The sequence below is a fragment of the Arachis ipaensis genome, chromosome B1, assembly GCF_059453495.1.
Source record: "Arachis ipaensis isolate K30076 ecotype BB chromosome B1, ASM5945349v1, whole genome shotgun sequence".
Classification (NCBI taxonomy): domain Eukaryota; kingdom Viridiplantae; phylum Streptophyta; class Magnoliopsida; order Fabales; family Fabaceae; genus Arachis; species Arachis ipaensis.
The window spans coordinates 129,488,858-129,514,073 of NC_142436.1; the positions used below are offsets into that span (position 1 = coordinate 129,488,858).

The 25,216-nt window shown below is 34.3% G+C and overlaps 1 long non-coding RNA gene across 1 annotated transcript; it reads left to right on the forward strand.

Annotated features, from left to right (window-relative positions):
* The first annotated feature begins 2,277 nt into the window (after positions 1–2,277).
* LOC107634243 (uncharacterized) lies at positions 2,278–4,550 on the forward strand. The gene is made up of 5 exons (XR_015902446.1): positions 2,278–2,404; positions 2,505–2,624; positions 2,713–2,787; positions 2,893–4,062; positions 4,148–4,550. It is a non-coding gene; the product is annotated as an uncharacterized LOC107634243 (long non-coding RNA).
* Positions 4,551–25,216: the final 20,666 nt, after the last annotated feature.

Consider the following 25,216-nt stretch of genomic DNA (forward strand, 5'->3'; position numbering starts at 1 on the left):
TAATCCAAATAATTACACTAATGATAATACAATTTAAATACATTATTCTAAATTAACAAAAATACTAAACTTACATAATTAGGTTGTCCCAAATAATTAACAACGTGATCTTCCGGAGACGTATAATCATGTACCATTTTTTCTATTAACATACTAGTTAATCTCATTCTCACATAAAATATCACCCTCTTCCCTCTCAATAACTATCAAAACCCTCCTTTCAAAACCCTCTCAACCCTCTCACCAAACCCTACATGAATTAAAGAAAATCCCACAGTGAATGAATACTCCCACCCCCTTTTAAAGCCTTCAACAAATCCCTTTCTTGGCCTTCTCGGAGCATGATGTCGCGTGCATGGAAACCATGCTGCCAATTGGTCAACATGCAGAGTGTGTGTTGTCCAGGAAAGCGACACGTGGTTGCGATGCTGGTTCGGATTCTCTGCTACTACAACACGCACATGCTTGAAACGTGGTGGTAAATCTCTGCGAAAGCGATGTGGAAAACAAGCAAGAAATTCCTGCACCTTCAACATGCAAGGCGCGTGGTGCATTGAGGCTCGGCAAAGTGCCGAATCTCTTCATATTTCTGCTTGGAATCTCTCCAAAAGCTGAAGCAATTTTATGAAAAATTAACACGTTAAATACGTGTTAAAACTGTATTTCTGACACTTCACACTTTTGCAAAGTACCTCAAATACTAATATTAAACAAAATCACCCATTTCTTTTCCATATATAAAATAATTTCTGCACTCATTACATCAATCTGACCAAAACCACTAATAACAGGAAAAATTAAGAGAGGGACTCCCAAAAGTTTCTAAATAGATAATTACTTCATAAAAGAATCTAAAAAAAGGAAATAAGAAGAAAATAAAGAGTAAGAAACTTCTAGTTTACTAAGAGCATCTTCAACGGACAAATATTTGGAGCCCTCCTACTGTGTTGTCAGAGAGAAAAGAGAGATGGGACGTTGAAGAGGAACTCACTTAAGTTCTTTCACGCAATTCAAAACGAGGGAGTCCCTCTGAATGGGACTCCCATTAACCAATACACAATTGCCAAATGGCAAGTAAAATAAAAAATAAATAATTATATAATTATATTAATTAATTAAATAATTATATTATATAATTAAATAATAATTAAATTTAATAATAATTATAATGACTAATTATATTAAATATTGATATTTTTATTTAATTAATAATTTATATTAATTAATTAACTAATAATTAATTAAGTAATTAAATTATAATTAATTTATTAATAATTAAATAATTAAATTTTTATTTAATTAATAATTTATATTAATTATTTATATCATAATTAATATTAAATATTATTTATATTTATATTGTTATATTAATTTAGCCGTTGCAAAACTAGCCGTTGTAAAAATAGCCGTTAGAAACTAGCCGTTACTATGTTACCGTTATTATTAATAAATTAATATTTTGTTACTCTATATATACCACTTAGATACACTTTTATTCTCACACTCTCTACTACTCTTCTTCATCTTCTTCCAAGTTTACAAAATTAAAATTCTGCTACTATTATTTTTTGTTCAAAAAAATGGATCCAAACCAATTCAACTCTTTCTTCAATTACTTACAAAACTTTCCTCAAATTCCAAATACCCAACAATCTCATACCTCAAACTCTCAAGTTCCAAATCAAAACTTCACACTACCAAATATATTTCAAAATACAAATCCACAAAATCTTTCTAATTTCAATTTTCAAGCTCCTTATAATAATCAATTTCCTATATTCCAACCGCAATTTCTCTAAAGAAATGCCCAACTTCGAAATAGGCAGTAGCATAGACAATTGAAAGAGGACTTAATTGAACACATATGGCAATTTCACAATGCTTGTCGTCAATTATAGAGTTTAATTATGTTTTTCTTTGTATTAAGTAATTTTATAAATTAGTGTAATTCCGAATTATATATTGTGTATTATTGTTATATATAAATTTATTTAATATTAATATCTTTTAATAGTGAATTATTTTTAAATTTAAATTTTTAAATTACATTATTAAAAAAAATTAATTACATTATTTTCAAGTATTTTAATTAATTAATTAAGTGAGATGACAATAGGGACTAAAGTTAGTTCCTTCTAATAGAAAAAATAGAGATATTTTGAGTTCTTATTTACTGTTTATGAGGTAAAAAGTTGATGTAAAGTTATTTTTTATGACAAAGAAGCCATAAACAAAAACTGGGATGAGTTCCTACTGGAGATGGTCTAAGCTTGGTTGCGATATGGAGATGAAATCTCTAAAACTCTTCTTCAAACTTCATAGCCCGAGGCAAAACTTTCCCAGGCTCCCTGTGTTGCTGTTCGAAGACCCATATGTTATGAGTTAACCAGATCTGCCAAATCAAGTATGCAATTTGAGCCATTCTTGTCTTGAAATGTGGTTTGAATTTCTCCTCTCCATTAATTGGAATCACCAGTCCCATGCTTTCACTCCCTGATCTCTAGGAATTGCGTTTGTAAAGGGAGAATTGAACCAGATGCCACTAATTTCTGGGCATAGAATGACCGCGTAGACAGGAGTCTCCAGCACCGCCATACATCGTGGGCAGAGATAACTGACTTGAGGTATTCTCCCATGGAGTCTGGATTTGATTACTATTCCTTCATGCACCAGTTTTCATATGAAAATCCTGATTTTTGGTTGAATTCTTAGGTTCAAAATATTTCTCCACAATTCTGCCACTCCATACCTTGGATGTAGGTTTTTCTGATGAAGATGAAAGAAATGGTATGCAATTACATATCCTGAGATAACCGTATAAGCTCCTTCTATGTTGTTGTATCAAAAATTGATTCTTCTTCTCTTTTGATATATACTTGTTCAATCTGTAAGGCTATTTCTGGGGGAAAGACACTTTGGAGCAACTGCTGAGTCCACTCCCCTGTTTCTGTTATTAATTGACACACCCAGTTAGTGTTTCATCCCTACACTCATTAGTTGCTATTCTTAATGGTGGTTGTTCCCTAAATCAGGGATTCTCCTTGATTCTGACTAGGCTTTGATTAGTGATATTCTATTTTACTCCCTTCTCTAAAACTTTTCTTCCCTCTAAAAGGCTTTGCCAAGTCCAAGAGGGTCTAGTTCTAGTTTTCGCATTCAAAAAGGTGTACCTAAAGTATTTGTTTTTGAATACTTTGTAAAAAAGAGAGTTAGGATTATTCATAAGATGCTACCCCTGTTTTGCTAGCATTGCCATGTTGAACGCCTTCAAATTCTTAAACTCTAAACCCCCGAACTCCTTCTCTTTAGTCATAGTATCCTAACTTATCCATTGCATTCTCCTTTCATTTTGTAAGGAAGCTTAAAGCATCCTAGGGTGTAAATTGGTATAACTGAACCAACTGCTTTGATTAGAACTTCACGCCCGCTTACTGATAAAAAGGATTTCTTCGAGTACGCCAGCTTTTTAGACACTTTCTCCTTAATATAAGAAAAAGTAGCCTTCTTCGAATGATTAACTGTTGACGGGAGTCCCAGATATTTATCTTGCGCTTTGACATTAGGAAATCCAATGTAATCGACTAGTGTTGTTTTGATGGCTTAAGGCATGTTTTTACTGAAAAACACTACTGATTTGAAGAAATTCACTTGCTAACCACTTATTCTACCAAATAACTATAATCATAGTTGTCAGAAACAGACTGAACTAGTCGGTCAGATCGAAAAATGGGTAAACCGCTCACATGGCCAATCTGGTTAAGGAATCTAATCGAAAAAGGAAAAGAATTGGTGAAAATTGGTTTGGACTGGCCAGTTTTGATAAAACCGGTGAACCAATAGTTTTGAATAACTGTCCAGTTCGAAACAATTTTTTCCGCCGCCGACCACGTCTTCATCTTGCCGGCCCTGGTGTGTCTCCATCACTGCATCGTCACATTAGTGGCTCTCTTGCACTGCGCCGTTGCGTCCCTTACAATGCGTCATCGCGTCTCGTTGCTCCTGTGTAGCTCTTGTCGTCGTCGTCGAGTCCTCATCAGAGTCTGATTTTCTGTCATCGAACAGGTTGGTTTTCTCTCTTCTCTGCATTCTTGAAACTCACTCTCACCCCCGTGCCTCACTCACTGTTCACAACCGATCACAATGGCAGGCAACGGTGGTTCGTCCCCTCGCTGGCTCATCGTCACCCTTGGCTCCTCTGTCTCGTCCCAACGCAGCCAGTCTTAGTTTGCCTCTGCTTGTGCTTCCTCTGTCTTGGCCCCTCTGCTTATGCTTCCTCCTTATTCCTCCCTTGTTATCTTCTTGCTTATTTTTCTTCTGTAGTGTGGGTGAGTTCACTGAGTTATTTTTTACTTTTTCAATTTTTTTTTATAAATTTTTTATAATGAACATTTTCAATTTTTTAGATTCATTTAATCATTCATTTGGTGTTTCAATATTGAATTCACATTTGTATGTAAAATAGATTGATTTAATTTGTAATATGCTTTGATAAATTGTATTTGTATGTAAAACTAATTGATTTAATTTGTTATTCTTCTTGTTCTTTTTCTTTTCTTGAGGCTTGGATACTAAAGTTTTGAGAGAGATAATAGAGCAAAAGCATAGTGTGGTTTTGTTTTGGTTTTTTATTCGGTTATTATGTGTTGTGTGTTGTTGCTTAGTTTAATTTGGTCTTGTTTGTTATAGATGTAGTGCCATTTTATAAGGTGTTTGTTTATTATGGTTGATGAGTATTTGATAAGGAAGCATTGGATAGGAGCTTGGTGTGTCGGTTATACTGTTATAGTGTTATTGTTTGTCAAATATGAAGGTTCTATGGACTATTTTATATTTTTTATTAGGAGACCGGTTCTACCAGTTCAACTTGTGACTCACCGATTGAACGAATAAACTAGTAAACCAGTAACTTGACTGGTTTGATCACTAGTTCAGTTCTGACAAATATGACTGTAATATAGAGGATAGATTTGAGCAATTGTTCTGGGTGGCTCTACAAAATAGTATAGAGTAATCTGCAAAGAGCAAGTGATTGATAGTTGCACATCTATTGTTCAGCCGTAGCCCCTAAAAAAGGTTATTCTGTTCTCCTTTGTGGAGTAGAAAGGATAGTCCGTCTGCACATAAAAGAAAATGATATAGAGAGAGCAGGTCCCCTTGTCTAAGATTCCTACTTGGTTAAACAAACCGGTTGGTGTACAATCCACAATAACAGAAGAAGATAAAGTAGACATGCAGGCCTTCATCCATCCAATCCACCTAGAGCAAAACTCCAATTTCTCCATCATAAACTACATAAAACTCTACTCCACCATATTATAGGCGTTACTCATATCAATTTTTAGTGCCATATCATTGTCCCCATATGTTTTGCTTTTTAAAAATGCATACACTCATGGGCGATAATTATGTTATCACTAATGAGTCTTTCCTTTATAAATGCACTTTGATTTTCACGAATTAACATATTCATAAAGGGTTGTAGACGGTGAACAAGTACCTTTGATATGATTTTGTAGAATACCATACTGAGACTGATTGGTCAAATCTGGTTCATCGTGGTGGCATTTGACACCTTAGGGATTAGACAAATTTGTATATAATTAAAGCCCTTTAGAATGTAGCTGCCTCCGAAAAAACATTTAACTGCTCTGCAAACATGCCCTTTGATACAATTCCAATAGTATTGATAGAATTTTACACTAAAATAATCCTCACCTGGGGATGCCCTTGCATTAATTGAAAAAATAGCCATCTTGATCTCCTCTTCAGTGACCGGTTGAGTAAGAATTTTGTTCATCCCACGTGTTCATTTGCGTTGCAATTCATCCATATATGGAGCAGGATCTTCTAGGTTGCTGGTTGTGAATAATTCATTAAAATATCTTTGTGCCATCTCGCCAATATTCTTCCAGGACATACAGTAGTTCCCAGTCTTATCCTCTAATTTTCAGATTTTATTCCTCATATTTCTTGATTGGCATTTAGGGTGAAAAAACCGGGTGTTTCAATCCCCACCCCCCCCCCCCCCCCCAATTTCAGCCAATTGACTCGCAAGTTTTTCCTCCAAAATCTTTTCTCATTGCCATAGGCAGTCGCAAGCTCTTCTTCCAGTGATATGATCATGGTTTTGTCAGCCGTTAATGGGTTAGCTATGGCAACAGCTAACGCGGTCTCCGGCTCCCTAATTCGCCTTCTAGAATGGATTGAACCTGTTACTTAACACTTCACTATCTCTTGTCTACACTTTTTTAGTTTCTGAAATAATTGAAACATTGGTAAACCCGAGAAAGTTGATTACCATGTCTCAACTACTATACTATCTACCTCTTCATTCCCACACCAGCTCTCGTGAAATCTGAACCACCGTTTACGTTTAATTGCCTCCGGATTAGAGCATAAAAAGAAAATATTTATGGTCCAAACCTCTATCTTCAAGGTGATATTTCACTGTCGCTGGGTACTCCTCTCTTAGTTTTTGAGAGAGGATCCCTCGGTCTAATCTTTCTTGTATAGACATTTCCTGACAGCTCCAATTCCACTAAGTATACGCATCACACACATAACCCATATCCACCAATTAACCTCTGTTAATAAAGTTTTGAAAACCTTCAATTGATTGAGGAGATTTCTCTCTGCCATTCTATTTCTCCAAATTCAATAGTATAGCATTAAAATCTCTGATGATCAAGTATCTCTCCCCTATTGAACCCAACAGCTCTAACATCTCATACTGAGTGTTCTGAATGGCTTTAAAATTGTGTAAATGAACACAAATAACCTCCCAGAGCAATCAACGTTCTTGATCTTCTATTGTAAAAAGAATGTAATACTGTCCTCCTTTAAATATCTCCACCTTCACACTTTCCTTCCACGCTAGTGCTAGTCCTCCTGATGTACCTATTGGTTCCACTGAATAAAATTCTTCAAATCCAAAATCCTTCAACTGTCTCTCCACATAAGAGGGTTGTTGTTTGATTTCACAAAGGAATAGCACCTCTGGGGAATGAGATTTTTGTATCCCTTTGATGTTGTGAACTATTAGGAATTTTTCTAAAGCCCGACAGTTCCACGAGAGCATCTTCATGGCAATTGGGGTACTGCCTGTGGGATGGCACCTTGTAGCCCGTCATCAATAGTCATCGTATATGAATGAGATCTTTCTTGCTCTACTTCTTCCTCTAGTTATCCAAAACTTCTTTTAATCCACGATTAGATTAATGCTTCCCCTCATCTCCTTACTCCTTGCTAAGTGTTTAACCTTTTGCTTTTTTTTTTCCTTTTTCGCCCTTTCTCCATTATTCTCCATTGTGAAAACTCCTACTCCTTCTACATTCAGCCTCCCTCCTCTACCTCCTACCTCCAGTTCATTCTCAATATAAGATATTAATTGCTGGGGTTATGTGTTTGGGATAATTGGGTTAGGTAAGCTTTGATTGAGAGTGGTGTAATTTGTTGTGTGAGACAATCTAAGCTTAGGAGATAGTTGAATGTGGTTGTTGTTTCGATCACTAACTAAGAGGTTTGAGAAGCTTTTTAACAGGCTAACAATTGTTGGTTTTTGGTTTGGTCTATAGGGATTTGGAAGGTTGTGAAAATTTTGGATTGTGGTTTCTTTTTTATCTTCAATTCTCTAACCGATCTAATCTGTCTTCAGGTCTCTACTCCACCTCTCCTCCATTTCTTCATGAGCAATTGATGTCTCTAAATAAGCTGGATAGCTTCTGACCTCATGCCTTATGTGACCATAAAAACAGTAATAAACACCTAATTTTTCCTACTTCAGATGTATTTCAAAGATGAATTTATCTAAATTTGAGACCTTCATGACACGGTCCTCCTTGCCCTTCATACTGAACTCTGTCACATCCAGTATCTCCCTCATTCGTTGCCCAATTCTATTTGCCACTGTTTTTGTTTTACAAAATTCTAGCATGCCCCACATCTAGATCTACATTGAAATCCTAGTATAATCTTCTTCCTCAATTTTCATGTCAAGGTTCCATCTTTTCAAATGTGACATGAACTGTTTAAACAACTATGGTGATTTCCGTTCCACTGTAATCAATTCCGATTCCTTAGCAAAGAAGAATTGGAAGATGTTTCCACTATGCATCTTAACCCAAAATCCTTCTGGACTATTCCAAATAGCATTGAAAGCTCCTTCCATCGTGCCGCCACTAAATCCTTTGTCCGCCATTAATCTACCAACTAAGCTCTTAGAACACGCCTCCATTCCTTCTTTAACATCCTCCTCCTCTAGTGAAACAATCTCTTCTTCATCCTCTAGCAGGATTGTGTCAACCTGACCTCTTTTATTGCTATAGATAGAGAGATTAGATTGTTAGAGTGAAGAGAGTAGTGAGCTTCTGCAACAATTTTACGTGTTTCACCTATTAATATCTTTAAATTTAAATTAAAAATAATAATAAACTTATAATACCTGATATAGAAGACAATTAATTCATGAGAATAAAACACTAGAGTTTTTCGTTTTAAGTTCAAACAACATTTTTGCTTACTAGCGTAAATGAAACGTTGCATAATCATGCATGCACTCTCTTGTATAGGTTGATCTACTTTTTCGTATTTCGTAATAGGCCTAATGATAAATAAGAGACACTAATTGGGCCCAGCCCTAACGTTTTTGTGGGGCTTAGCATCGTTTAGTAGTCTATGTTATACAAGCATCGTTTAGTAGTCTTGTTTAATAACTGTTTTTGTCCAGAAACAAGAATCAATTAGAAGCTATGATAACCATTGACCAAAAAATAAAAGCTATGATATTCCTTAATCATCTTAATGTATGAAATGTAGCGAGATCAAAATTCACTTCATTCTTTAAATATTTGGTTGGAGGTTTAACCCATCGTGGATGAGAATTAAGCGTATTTTATGTCTAGTCATTTAAATAGGAACAGTTGATTTGTCTTTATGTCGTCTCGTCTTTTATGTTACAAATACTTGTTTTTCAAATAATAATAATAATAATAATAATGATTGATGTGCCTATAAGCCTTAGTCATGGATTGTGAATCTGTGATACTATTTGGTCAGTAGAAAAATTTTATCTTTGACAAAATAATCACCGTAAAAATACTACTATAGAATGTATGTGATATACTTTAAATACCCTTGCTTCAGCTACCCTCTCTCAGTCAAAGAACATTCCAAATGTGGCTTTAATTTTGCGCACTTAAATGCAAAGCTACCACCAATTCACCAACATTTGTTTCCCTCAACCTAGTAATGTTGCAGGGAGGAAAGAAAAAAAAATATTACAAGATTTTCACTACTTAAGTCTCTAAGAAATTATTTAATTATTATGATAATTAATTAAAAATATAAAATATATAAATACAAAAAAAATATTTTAAAAATATTATAACATTTACACTAATTTTTCATATATACATATATATATATATATATTTGGTTGAATTAGAGAATAAAAAATTTAACTAAAATAATAAAAAAATACTTGAAAATAATAAAAATAAAAATGATCTTATTATAAATATATCATTTTAAATATTATATATATGAAACTTTAAATGTTAATTTTAATAAATAAAAAATATTTATTTTATTGTATTTATATGTTTTATATTTTTAATTATCTAAATTTGATTAGTTTAAGTCTTACTAATATAAAAAAATATATAATGTGATAGACATGTATTTAGAATTATATTATTTTTATTCTGTTTTTTTAAAAAATAAATTGAAAAAATAAAAAAGGTTAATATTTTCATGTATTATATATAATATTTTAAATAAATTATATTTTTAAAATATTTTGATGAAAAATTATTTTATATAATAATATCTTTAACAAAATTAGTTAATTAATAAATTTTTGAATATAATAATCTAATTATTTGTCAAATAATATAAAATAAAATTTTAATTATTTTATATTTTTAAGTTACAATTTAAAATTTTATTTTAATATAATTTTTTAATATTATAAAAATTTATTGTATAATAATTAATTTTATTGAATAAAAAATACTCATATTTTTGTATTTATATATTTTATATTTAATTATTTAAAAATAAAAGATTCTGTTATTATTTAAAATATTATTTATTAAAGTATTATCATTTAAAATATTTATTTACGTATTAAGATATTATGTATGTATTAGAGTCCATTAATATTCTTTTTTTATATTAGTCTTTAATTTTTATTTAATTAAATTTAATAATCTATATAAATGTGACACATCTAATAAACATATAATTGTCATGTTATTTTAGACATAGCCCAGTTTTGGCTCTCAATTTTCTAGAATAGTGTGCTGGTCAATTTCCAAATAGTAGACTGACGTTATTCAATTTTTTTGTGCTGATCTATTTGCACCCGATAAATAAACACTTACAATTCAGATTTTAATTTCAGAGAATACGGTGTCCCAAAAAGGGAGTGGAGAAAAATCTTGAAAGTCAATATTTGTCTATTAGAACAATAATATTAATTATATGCAAATACTTAGAAGTTAGACTAATATATAATATAATATAATATCTTCTTTTTTCGCACACTACTCTTGTATTGAAATTGAAGTCAATATATTTATCTATGAACCATCCATGTTATAGCAGATGCTTGGTTTGAAACGCAGAAAAAACTCGAAAAGAGAATAGTACGCGTCATGAGTAAGACATGGTTCAAAACACGTTGATGCCTTTTACGTGATTTTGGCTCGTCTCTACGGCCAATAGTTCAATTTATGATAAATATGGAAAAATAATAATAAAGAAACCCTGAAGATTAGACTTGTAATTTTTAGATTTTAGCTAAAAAAAAATTTGGAGTCAACAATTTTTAGTATTTTTTATTATTATTTAACCAATATAAATAATAAATTATTATTTTATTAATTTATATATATAAATTCTAAAAAATATAGATATAAATTATATTAATTTATGGATACAAATTATATTAATTTATGTATGTACAATTTTAATAAATTAAATATAAATACAAATTATATATTTTTGTGTATAAATATCTGTAAATATGAATATAAATTATTATTGATTAAGTGCGGATTAAAAATAATAATATTTACTATAACATTGCTCTTTTATATATACGTTTTTTCTAGCTCATTTGTTTGGGTTTTTATGTTAGAGAAAGTACTCTTTTTTAAAACAAAATCTTGTAACATGTAACAAATATTTATGTTCTAAAATAATTGAATTTGAGTTTAATATACTAATAGTGTAAATTTTTTATATCTTCATTTAATCACAACCAATTTTGAAAAAGTATTCGTGTAGTAATGGTAAAAAAATAGTTATTTTTATTAAAATGACAATATATAATTAAATAAAAATACATGTAAAACTTTTTTATGTTAGTATATTAAAATTAAATTATAGTATTTTTTATATGGTTGTCCCTTTAACGTGCTTTGTAAACAAGCTAAGGAGAATAATATTGTTTGTTTTGCATTTAATATTGTCATTTTCCTTTTATGTGATTTTTAGTTATTTTATTTTTTATTGTAATAAAACATTTAAAAATAATATATAATTAATAAATAGTATTATCAATTAGAGAATAACAAAATAAAAAAATTTGATGAATATTTATCAATTAGGTCATTCATTCAAAGTTTATCTTATCATTTAGCTATTACAATTTACAAACAAATTGTTTTGGACCTGGCGTATGGAGTCCCAAATGGTCCAACGACAACCCAGGTTCCTAAGCCCAAAACACCCTTACGGCCTGAAGTGGCTAGAAAGCCGGGAATCTATAACTAACATTCAAATTCAAATACCTCTCTTGTTTTAGCAAATAAGATAAGATAAGATAACAAGACAAAGCAATATAAAAGGGAGTCAAAGGTTCCCTCAAGTACATTATACATTCCTAACCCTCATCTAGACTTCTGAGATCCATTCTGACCTAAATATCATAATGTCTTTGCAGGTACCACCCCCACTGTTTCAAGGGTCCGATCGCGTCATCACCAAGGCAGGCAAGTCCCCGATCTTATCTTCAACCTGTACCAGCGAAGTCTTGTACACAAATTATCCCTTTTTTTTAGGTTGACCCTGTTGGTGTAAATTGTGCAATTGAGGCAACAAGAGCATATAAAACGGGAAGCCGCAAAATATACCACAATAGCGGGACAATTATACAAATGAAGATTGTCCCAACCCCTCCTCAACTTAAAGAACCCGGTGAAATAGACTACATACTTCGTAAAATTCATGAAGAATGTTGTGGTCATTACGTTGGAGGCAAAACTTTAGCTCAAAAGGTTATTCGAGTTGGATACTTTGGTCCACCATCATCAAAGATGCCCTCTAACTAGTTAAAAACTGCAAGCAATGCCAAGTTCATGCCGACCTTCACCAAGAAACCCTCCATCAGCTTAGCGTGATAACAGCGGAATGCCCTTTCGGAACCTGGGAAACTGACCTCGTAAGACCCTTCCCCACGGCTGTCGGGCAACTACGATTCCATATAATCACCATCGACTACTACACGAAACGGATCGAAGTCGAGGCAATGGCCACAATCACGGCCACTCAATGCCAAAAATTCTTTTGGAGACAAATCATAACGTTAAGTCGGTTCAGAATTCCCGAGATCGTGATCTCAGATAGCGGGACCCAATTCGCAGACAAACATTTCAGGAAGTTCCTAGAAAGACTCAACATCTTATAGAGATTCAGCTCGGTAAAGCACCCGCAAACTAAAGGCCAAGTAGAAGCGGCCAACAAGATCATTGTGAAGGGACTTAGAAAACGACTAGACAAAGCCAAAGACCTAGGGCCGACGAGCTCGGATTCGTGCTCTGGTCATACCGGACATAGCCTCAAACCTCAACCGAGAAAACTCCCTTTCGACTAACATACGACCTAGAGGTCATTATCCCTGTGAAGGTTGGATAACCCAGTTCGCGAAGGACTGTGGAAGGACACGACGAAGACGCAGAGCGGGACCTCATGGATGAAGTCAGAAGCATAGCCCACCTACAAGAACTAGCCCTGAAACAAAGAATAAGCCTAAGGTACAACCGAGGTGTCTTAAAACGGGGCTTCAAATAAGGAGACCTAGTCTTGCGACGCAACGACATTAGTCCTTCCACCCCGGGAGAAGGAAAGCTCACCCCCAACTAGGAAGGACCCTACCGAATTAAGTCTGTAATTGGGAAGGGAGCTTACAAATAGGAATGACTCAACAAGACCGAGCTACCGAGATCATGAAATGCCACACACATACGACGCTACTACACATAGGAGAGTCCCATCGGGTTGATACCTTTAGCAAAATTTAAGGTTTGTTTGTTGTTTTCATATTTTCTTTATTGCTACCTTTTTTCTTTTTTTACTTGTTATGTTTCTCGCTTTTTCAGGCACTATTTTCTACCCAGAAAGAAAACAGGAAGTTTAACGAGGTCTAACTTTTAGCAAAGTTATTTATTCAAATACTCATTTCTCAAGTTTTCACATTTCTACCCAAGCAAAACAGTACAAACAAAACGGCTATCCCGGAGCCCAATCACCCCAAGGTCAACAAAATGGATATCCATATAAATAAAATAAAGTGTTCAAATCGACCCACCAAGAGGCCCACCATTCATGCATAACAAAACATCCCAGAAAGAGGACACCAAAGTAGTACAAAGTCACTGAACACACGACTTACAAACTCAAAAGAAATTGTTTCGCAAAAAGCAATGTATATGTGCTGAACAGACGACTTACAAACTTCATAAATAATTCACAAAACAAAAACAAACTATTCGAGGTCCACGATCTTCCTATCCTTTACGGTCTGGAAAGCTCCCACTACAGACACATCCACATCCGGAGCCAAAATCCGGACCTAAGTTTTCAAAGTCTCTTTGGTACTTGAAACGGTCGCCCGACATTATCTAGAAGGCCGGCATTCTGCTTCTTCAAATCTTCCACCTCAACCCTCGCAGCCTCAACATCAGAATGGGCCATGATGTGTGAGCATCTTTCTTATCTTTTCTTAGTGATGTGTGAGCATCTTTCTTATCTTTTAAGCCACCATGAATGCTACTTTGAGTTATTTTGCAATTTGATTGATTACAGGTAGCATTTGGATGAGTTTGGCAGAGTTCAGAGAGAGGAAAAGCTTTAAATTCGAAGCTGCTAGGGTGGCGCCAAATGCCACCTCACCGGCATTTGGTGCCAGGACACAGAAAGCTACTATTTGCCTCTGCCATGGTGGTGCCAAACACCACAACCCGGCGTTTGGCACCAGGGACCTAGTAATGCGTGCGTGGTTACTCCATACGTGACACCAAACGCCACCAATCTCAAGTTTGGCGCCAGTATGCGAACAAAGGAGGAATCCCACGGGAATCAGCACCAAATCTTTGGGATTTAATTTGATTTTTGATTAAGTTTTGAATTAAGAAAAGATATTTTGAGGTTTTAAAAATTATATTTTATATCAATTAGGATTAGATATAAAAGGAGAAGATATCTTGGCCTAAGGCTTCTTCTTCTTCTCCTCTTCCACAGTTACACTTTTCTCTGCTAGATTTTTCAGTACCATAAGCAACTAAACCTCAATTATTAAGGTTAGAAGCTTGTTATTTTAATGGATTAATACTATTGTCATTCTTCTCTTAATCAATGCACTGATTTATTTTCAAGGATTGGTTCGTTCTTCATCCTAGGAATTAGAGTATATTGGAAGATAACTCTTTTTCTAATTGAATTCTTGTTGAATCTTAGAAAAGTTAAATCACTTGAATAACATCCTGAAATCAATTCCTCATAATTTTCTAGTTACTGATAAGCGGATAATTTATACCCTTTTTGGCATTATTTTTACATAGTTTTTAGTACGTTTTAATTACTTTTTATTATATTTTTATTAGTTTTTATTCAAAAATCACATTTCTGGACTTTACTATGAGTTTGTGTATTTTTCTGTGATTTCAGGTATTTTCTGGCTGAAATTGAGGGACCTGAGCAAAAATCTGATTCAGAGGCTAAAAAAGGACTGCAGATGCTGTTGGATTCTGACCTCCCTACACTCGAAGTAGATTTTCTGGAGCTATAGAAGCTCAATTGGAGCGCTCTCAATTGCGTTGGTAAGTAGACATCCTGGGATTTCCAGCAATATATAATAGTCCATACTTTACTCGAGATTTGATGGCCCAAACTGGCGTTCAAAGTCAGCCTAAAATATCTTGGCGTAAAACGCCCAAACTGGCACCAGAATTGGAGTTAAACGCCCAAACTGGCACCAAAACTGGCATTTAACTCCAAGAACAGCCTATGCACGAAAAAGTTTCAATGCTCAGCCCAAGCACACACCAAGTGAGCCCCGGAAGTGGATTTCTGCACTATCTGCACTTAGTTACTCATTTTCCGTAAACCCTAGTTACTAGTTTAGTATAAAAACTACTTTTAGAGATTTATTTTAGAGATTTTTTTTGATCAATCAAATACTATTATCTATTGTACACGTTTGGAGGCTGGCCTCACGGCCATGCCTAGACCTTTCACTTATGTATTTTCTACGGTGGAGTTTCTACACCCCATAGATTAAGGTGTGGAGCTCTACTGTTCTTCATGAATTAATACAAGTACTATTGTTTTTCTATTCAATTCATGCCTACTTCTTCTCTAAGATATTCACTCGCACTTCAATATGATGAATGTGATGACCCGTGACACTCATCATCATTCTCACTTATGAATGCGTGCCTGACAACCACTTCCGTTCTATCTGCAATAGCTTGAGTGTATATCTCTTGGCCTCCTGGTTCACGACGCATGGTTGCCTTTCCTGACAACAGAGCATTCCATTCCGTGAGATCAGAGTCTTTGTGGTATAGGCTAGAACCATTGGTAGCATTCCTGAGATCCGGAAAATCTAAACTTTGTCTGTGGTATTTTGAGTAGGATCTGGGAAGGGATGACTGTGACGAGTTTCAAACCTGCGAATGTGGGGCACAAGTGACAGTGTGCAAAAGGACAATAGTCCTATTCCGACGCTAGTGGGAACCGACAGATGATTAGCCGTGCGGTGACAGCGCAAATGGATTTGTTTTCATCCGAGAGGATCATACAGCTTGCCATGGAAGGAGGTAACGCATAGTTGGAAGAAGATAATAGGAAAGCAGAGGTTCAGAAGCAACAAAGCATCTCCAGATGCTTATCTGAAATTCCCACCAATGAATTACATAAGTAACTTTATCTTATTTTATATTTTATTTATATTTTAATTATCAAAACCTCATAACCATTTGAATCTGCCTGACTGAGATTTACAAGGATGACCATAGCTTGCTTCAAGCCGACAATCTTCGTGGGATCGACCCTTACTCACGTAAGGTATTACTTGGACGACCTAGTGCACTTGCTCGTTAGTTGTGCGGAGTTGTGAAAAAGGGTTGAGATTAAGATTGTGCGTACCAAGTTTTTGGCGCCATTGTTAGAGATCACAATTTCGTGCACCAGTTACCTGGATTTAACGTGATACGTGACATATAATCATCTTATCTTTGAGTACCTAGGGTTTGTGTGGCTCATAAACTAGGATTGGAATTAAACTTCTAATTTAAATTAAGTGACCAAGGAATTGGCGGTTGGTTTGGTTAGAAAAGATTAAATTGCTAAGAAATTAGGGTTTAATCAATTAGGGTTTGCCATGAATTGAACCTCTGCATGATTAAAGTGAGTGATAAGAATTATTAATCCGAAAATTTAACATCTCCAAAACCTTCACTGTTTTCTTAATATAATACTATTTTCACCAACCAATCACTGTTTGCTTTCTTGAATTCTCTGAATTACTGTTTTATGCCGTTTGATTTTGAAAACACTCCCTTTTTGCTTGTCTGGATAGTTTAATCACTCAATCATTGTTGCTTGATCCATTAATCCTCGTGGGATTGACACTCACTCACCTGATTTATTACTTGGTACGACCCAGTGCACTTACCGATCAGTTTGTGGTATTCAAAATTCGTAACCGCCATAGCGGCAGCACTCTCGATATCAGAAGCCAGCTTCTGGGCCCTAGCCACCTAGGACGTCAGCTTGGTCTCCCGCTCCGACAACCATAGGATCTCGGAACCCACTTCCTCAGCTTCCTTAGCCGCCTTCGTCCTACCAGCCTCAGATGTCTCTAGTTGACCCTTCATAACACAAAGATCTGCCGGAGCCTGTCAAAGTTTCCCATCCAAAAGAAAGGTCTGCAAAAGGGTGGGCTCGACCTTCTGGATGATAGCAAGCGAGCGGAGGAGAGTGTGGTGCACCGACTTAGCCTGGTCGAACAAATCACAATCTCTAAAGAACTCCTCGGTGCCGGGCAATAGTTGCTGATAAATGAAATCGAGAGCATCAAAACAACGGTCCATCATACAGGGGGTAACCACCCCTACACTAACTCCTTGAGGCTACCCCCTCGGCCCTCTTACGCTTCCTATCGGATTCGGGAACCAGAATCTCCTGAAGGTCACGTCCCTGGCAACCCCCTTCTTGATGATCTCTTGTGAAACCATTTGAGAGCTAGGAATAGAAACCACCAAAGGAGTTGACTGAGAAGATCCCTTAGCTCCACCCTCCGAAGTATGAACAAAAGCAGCTTTCAATTGCTACAACGTCGTCAGCCCGTTGGCCGTTCCAACTACAAAACATAAGGAAGGCAAAAAATGTCAAGTTACGAGATCGAAAGGCAGATATATAAAACTCAGAAGATAAACGAAAACCTACCAACATACGACCTGCCCGCCTAAAGACCCCCTAAGACATCTTGAGGGTTTAGCGATCTATCGCCAAATATCGCCATCAGCACGTTGGCGATATCCTTATTCTCAAGCGAAAGACCCTCATAAGATATCCTCGTAAGGTAGGAAGCACTGACCCCAAAATTCCAATAGGGGCATATCCGGCGTTTCCCCTCTTAAGATAACCAAAATGGGTGATGACCTCGGACCGAGTGGACCTAAAAGTACTTTGCCTTAAAACCATGAAATGATTCCTCAAATAAATAAATAAAAAATTGATGATTCAGTTGAGCCCGGAAAGATATATAACCCTTCTAATATTTTTCCTCCTTGTGCGGAATAGTGCACAGAAAGAAGAATAGGAAGACCTCCTCCCAAGTCGGAATTTCCAGGAGATCACATACCAGCTTAAAAGTCTGAACAGCCACCCAGCTGTTGGGATGCAGCTGAGACAGTGACACGAAAACTCGGTTTAACAAAGCCATTAAAAAAATCCGAGAACGGCAATTGAACCCCAACTTAGTAAACAATGGCTCATGCACCCACATCCAGTCAGGAACTTGTGGGGAGTTTAAATTCAAGTAACACACTCTCTTGTTCTCATCAGCGAGCACCAGTTCATACTATTGCTCTACCTCGCCTCCTCACAACACGGCTCCCTCATCATGGAGTCTTTGCAGGTCCACCTCATCTAAACGGGAGGGTGTACCCAATACATCGGAGGTCAACCAGTGGTAACAATCCGGCACATCTCTAGCCGAAAAAAATCAGACCCGGGTTTACATGATCTCCCTTCCGTTGCACCATACCTATATTTAAAGGGGGGATACCACTGTCAGCCCACTACCCAAAACACATAGAGAAACATGGAGATCCTTACCCATCCAAAACTTTAACTACATCAAAAACCTACCAAAACACACAAATCCTAAAACCCCCTACTGCGATATAAAGGAAGCACAAAATAGATAATGCAGGATAATAAACTAAAACAACAACACGCAAGACAAAGGGAGAGAGCGCCAACCTGTTTTAAAGTCCGAAAGAGAAAGAAAATACACAACCAGCAGAGCAAAACACAACAGTCAAAACAGCCAAACTAAACAGCAGCACCGGGAACAACAACACTAAAAACTAGGAAAATGCCAGAAAGGAACAAATAAGAAAAATGGAGAAAAAGGGAACATTACAAAGAAACAAGAGTAAAAAGAAAAAAAAAAAACCCTAACTCCAAAAATTTCAAATAAAAATATAAAGGGGTTAGGGGAAAAAAAAGGGAAAAAAGGCCCAAAAAATCTCTCCCACTATGCATCATTATGACGCCTAAGAAAGCGCAACAGACAGAGACCCACTATCAGAAAATGTAATGGGCAGACTATGGAAAGACCCGCATCCTAACCACAGATCGACGATCTCCTGAACTACAGGAAATCAAACATCAATCAGCGTTGATACCAAGCTCATGCTTACTATCACGCTGCGGAGACAACTGTTCCGAACCTGGCGTATGGAGCCCCAAACGGCCCAATTACGACTCAGGTCCCCAAGCCCAAAACACCCTTACGGCCCGAAGTGGCTAGAAAGCCGAGAATCTATAACCAACATTCAAATTCAAATATCTCTCTTGTCTTAGTAAATAAGATAAGATAAGATAACAAGATAAAGCAATATAAAAGGGAGCCAAAGGCTCCCTTAGGTACATTACACATTCCTAATCCTTATCTAGACATTTGAGATCCATTCTGACTTGAGCGTCGGAGTGTTTTTGCAGAAACCACTTTCACCATTTCAAAGATCCGATCGCGTTATCACCAAGACAGACAAATCTCTGATCCTATCTTCAACTCGTACCAGTGAAGTCTTGTAGATAAATTATCTTTTTTTTTTTTTTTTTGAGATTGACTCTGTTGGTGTAAATTGTGCAAGTGAGACAACAACAACCAAATACTATGAAAACAAAGAAAATAATGTATCAATTTAACGTGTGTTCCAGACATGTCTTGTCGATTAGGTTGAGGGATGGATACTTGATTCCTTGATGAGAAATTAGGAACTAATTATTGGTAACGTGAAGATTTTTGAATGAATTTGTCGCACACGTGATTCATGGGTCAAATTATTCAGCAAGAACAAGCTAATTTAAGGTAAGTAATAATCAACAAAAATCTATACAATGGTACGGTCCGCAGGAACAAAACTCCTGATGGTAATTAATAAAGTTGGTTTAATTAGGCATGTAATGGTTGACCTGCCTTCTTTAATGTGAGGTTTAAGAATCAGATTTTGCTTCCCTTAACCATTTGAAAAGTCACGATTGTTTTTGTGAAAAAAAAAAAAAAAGGTGAATAGTACTAGTTTGTAAATTGTAATTAATTTGGATATTCAAACCGAATGGAGGAACAATAAATAAATAAATAAAAACTAATTAATACCATGTCTGGATTGCTATGAGCCCGTGGCTTTTAACCTTTAGCTTGCATACATAACATAAAAGAAGGACTAGGGTTAGGACTTAAAAATGTGCATTGGTTAAACAATATATATAACCAACTTGGGTTGGTAGAATGATTAGCTCACTCGTCTACTTAAATAAGTGTCAAAACTCACTATTGACGTGACAGTTGACGTTTCAACTTTCAGTCGAGCTCAAATTTTGTGCTACCAAGAACAAATTAACAATATGGATTAGCGTAAAGATTTTAAAATTTTACAGAAATCAAAACTAGAAAATAAAAGTTTTAAATAGATAAAAAAAAAGTTACTTAAGCCGTTATCTTATTACGGTTTGGCGTAAAATCAAGAAAAATCAATTATTCAATATGCAATATCATGATGAGACAAAATTGATCATGTAATGTAACAAAAAATTATTAATTTGGTTTTATATAAATAAATAAATCATGACAAGTTGGGGCCGGGGTTGCTTACGTGCACTATTCTGTCAAATTTAAACTAAATTACAAGTAAAATAGAAATTGATTTCAAAATCAAGATAATGAGGTCTTGCTATTTCATCTTATTTTTAGTAAGATCTCCTGTTGATCTTGTTTCATATTAACAGAAATAAGCCATTATTTAATTTTTTTTTTTTTTACTTTTATTTATATGTAACACTAACATTTATACATTCCCCGCGTGGTTGAATGTGAGTATTCCAATTGTGAACTAAAAAGAAAATGAATAAACAAAATTAATATTGTCACTCCTATATGTGAAGTGATATTACCAAAAATAAAAGTGACAAAAAGTTTAAATATCTCAAAAATAGGCTTGCAATATGCAAAGCATAATGTCTAGTGATGATTGATACCATGAAAAACTAAAAGTATTTTTGCACTGGAGAATAGTTTGCACGTCTGTATAATTAACTTTTAAGTACCATCTAATACAAATTTAAAATAGGTTTTCATAGAAGTATTAGGAATTAACTAATAATTGATCCCTTTAAAGATATTGACTATTAGTATTATTAACATGTAGTTTGACTCTGCCTATAGTTTTTGTCCAAAATCATAAGCAACATGATAGCAACAAAGGCATCACAATGATAAGAACAATCCAACAGACAAAGAGCTATAGAACAATCTTACTCCCCCGTATAATATTTTGATTTTATGTAATCCTTCAATAATCTTCAGAAGCTTGGGAGGAGTATTAGATAAAATATTAGAGAGTAGTGCTATATATACTATGATTTGCTGCCTATAAAATAAGTAATCGTTGCCTTAAATCCGAATTAAATTCAAGAATGTGACGGATGCCGGCCACGTGTGTCGTTATCCACCAACCTCTGATTAATTAGCAATAGTAGTGCTTATTATTATATTCAACAATTGCTAAATTGTCAAATCTGTTTAATTAACCTCTTGAAATGTGATTGCCGAAAATGACATTTTATTTAAAATATAAAATAAAAAATTACTTTAAAATAGTTTAAAATTATTTTATTTTATATTTTTTAATTATTATTAGAACAAAATTATAAATATTAAATTAAATAAAATAATTTTTTATTATTTATTTATATCAACTTTTGAATGCGATGATTTCTTGGAGACCACCAGTCCACCACCACGGTCCACAGGGAGGAGTGGCAGAAATTCTATTGGTGTGTTTGAAACTTCGTACAAAGACAGAAATACAAAAGCATTAAAAATAAGAAATTGTTTTGAGGTTAAAAAAACATTGGACAAAAAATGACAAAATATTTTTACTTTTTAACATTTTTATGTCTGTTGTATTTTTATCCCATCCAATAAATAAATAAATAAATAATTTCGTTATCTAACTAACAAGGATTTTATTAATTAATTTCTGCTAACTCTTGTTTATAGTTATATTTAATAAAAGTATTTTTATAAATGAATTTAATAAAAATATTTTTTTTATAGTTATGTCTAATAAAAATGTCTTTGTGAATATGTCTCCTGAATATATCTTTTTATACATGTGTCTTATAATAAAAATGTTTTTAACATTAATTATTGTTGGTAATAAGTTAATAGATAGCATATTAATACCTATATTTTTTCAATAAATAAATAATGCTGGTTATGTACCAAAAAAAAAGAAGTAAAAAAAAAAAACAAGACATATAAGGTGCCGAAAGAAAAAATAAAGTGCAAAAATAAAAAGAAAAGAAAAGAGAAAAATGAAGAAGAATAAATAGAAAAGTAAAGAACGTCTAATTAAAAATTCTCAATTCTATTCTATGATGCATGACAACGAAAATGAGAATATTTTTTAAAAAAAATTGAACTCTTCTACCATATTTACTTAAAACTTTATAAAATACTTTAATTCCTAACAATTACTATTGTTATAAACTTCTACACACAACAACATATTTATCCACATGACGGATCCAGAAATATTATTATGGGACTAATAACATATATAATATTAAAAAATTATATAAAAATTATATAATGTAAAATATATTATAAAAATAAATCGATACAGAATATATTTTAAAATATAAAAAATATATATGTATTTTTTATTAACGAAGTGGTCGATTTTTCGTATCATAAAATTTATCGATAATAGAATCTGTGTTAAATTTTTCAGCAATTTTTTTTAATATAATTAAAAGACAATTAGCAAGAAATTCATCTTTCATTTTGTTTCTGAGTTATTCTTCACAATATTCATAGCTAAAAAAGATCTCTCAGTTGTAGTAGTTGAAACATAAAGAATTAATACCAAATGAATAAAGAAGGACACTCACAAGTAGGGGTGGCAGTGGGGCGGGTAGGGACGGGTTTTTGCCCTACCCGACCCCGCCCCGCCGTCCTATTATGCATATAGTACCCGCCCCATCACTACCCGCGGGTAGTAAATTACAGAATCCGAACCCGCCCCTGCGGGTACCCGCCCCTGTTAAAATTAAATATTTTAATTTTTACCTATTCATATATAGATTAAGACAAAAATTAAAAATTCATAGATAAATTAAAATACAAACATAAAATTCATACAATGTTATTAGCTAAAATAACTTGAAATTAAAAAAAATATTGTTAAATCACTACAAATTTAAATACCATAATAAAGAAAGCACAATATTAGATATAAAATGATCTTCAACCCTTATTCTTGATCACTTTCAGCATCTTTATCATCATTAAAAGTTTGCAAATCAAGATTTAAACCTGAAAATTAAAAGAGATAACAATTAACAAATTAATCGGTACTATAAAAAAAATTAACATAAATGAATATTAATCAATATATCACCTTTACTTCCCAAAGATGCCCACAATAAGCACTCTTAACATGAGTCTTATTGTCACCTTCATTAGGAGTTGATCCTTCTGGAGTTGAGACATTATCCGTTGCTTGTGGAGTTTCTGAAGTTGGATTAACATTACTTTGAACTTCAATTTCATCATCATTTGGAGCAACACTGTTGCTTTGTGTGTCTTCTCTAGCATTACTAGCCATGAGGTAGTTTGAAAACACCTATATCAATAAAATTAAAATACATGAGGATATAAAATTAACATAAATCATATCATAAATGCATAATTACAAAATTAGAATAAACCAAATCAGAATGCACAATTACAAAATCAGAATAAAATCAAAATTAAAAATGCATAAAAATGATAATTCAAAGCATAAGTGCACAAGAACACCATGAGCATATTTCCTTAATTAAAACAGAATACCATGAGCATATTTTGTTAACCAAGGAAACAGAACAGTTTGTGATTCTCTCCATAATTAGAACACCATAACAATTGTAAAATCAGAATAAAATCAAAATCCAGAATGCATAAGAATGATAAAGAAGCCAAAACAACTTCTGCCTATAATCTATCAACAAAGAAGCCAAAACAACTTCAATTTTTCAACCTTTATTCCAACTAAGTTAGAGAAGGTAATACACCAAACTCTGGAAGCTGTTCACAGACACATTCCTCCAAAGTAATTGAGCTAAGATTATTGAATGAAGGATCTGAAATCCATCTTGGGAATGTGGAGTTAAGGTATCCATAAATCTCCAAAAGTTGCAAATTATGATGAGGCTGAAGGAACTCAATGACATCAAAGTTAACATAACATCAAACTAAGTGCATATTTTGTTAACCAAGAAAACAGAACAGTATGTAGTTTGTGATTCTCTCCATAATTAGAACATCATGACAATTGTAAAATCAGAATAAAATCAAAATCCAGAATCCAGAATAAAATTAAAATCAAGTTGTTTCACTTACAAGTCCCATTCTCCTTTTTAAGTTTTAATAAACAAAAACACGGTTCTCATAGCGTAGAGTTCAATTGACATGCAATCGGAGTCAAAAATCAATCAGAACAAAAATAGAACAACACTTAAGAGCATGAGCATTGAGCACAAAAAAAATGACTTCTGAACAAAACAAACTCAGAGTAGCCAATTAAGATTCAAAAACGAAGAACAAAACATGATTTCTGAACATTGAGGAATGAGGAGTGACCACTGACCAGTGAGCAGTGAGCATTGAGGATTGTTAATATGATTTCTGAACAAAAAATTAAAAAAAAAATGAAGAACTACAGCAGTGTGCAGATTTAAAGCTAATCATTCAGTATTTCAATATGATTTCTGAAAAAAATGAAAAAAAAAACGAAGAAGCTTCGACGAGCACGACGGACAAGAAGCCATTACCTTCGAGGGACGAGCACGACGGACGCCAGCAACGAGCACGACGAGAGACGGCAGGCAAAGCGCGACTGAGCAGCGAGAAGAACGGACGAGGAACAGGGGAACGAGGAGAGGGGCTGGAGCACGACGAACAGACGAAGCTTTTGGGCGCGACGGATGGCAGCGGCGGTGGAGGAGGCTAGGGTTTTTTTGGGAGAAACAGGAAGAGCTCTGTTCTTTTTGAGGGTGAAGACGTGAAGTGAAGAGAAACTGAGAGTGATGAGAGGACTCACTATGGTCTTGGAGAAGAGCTGAGGAATAAAGGAAGTGAGAACTGAGA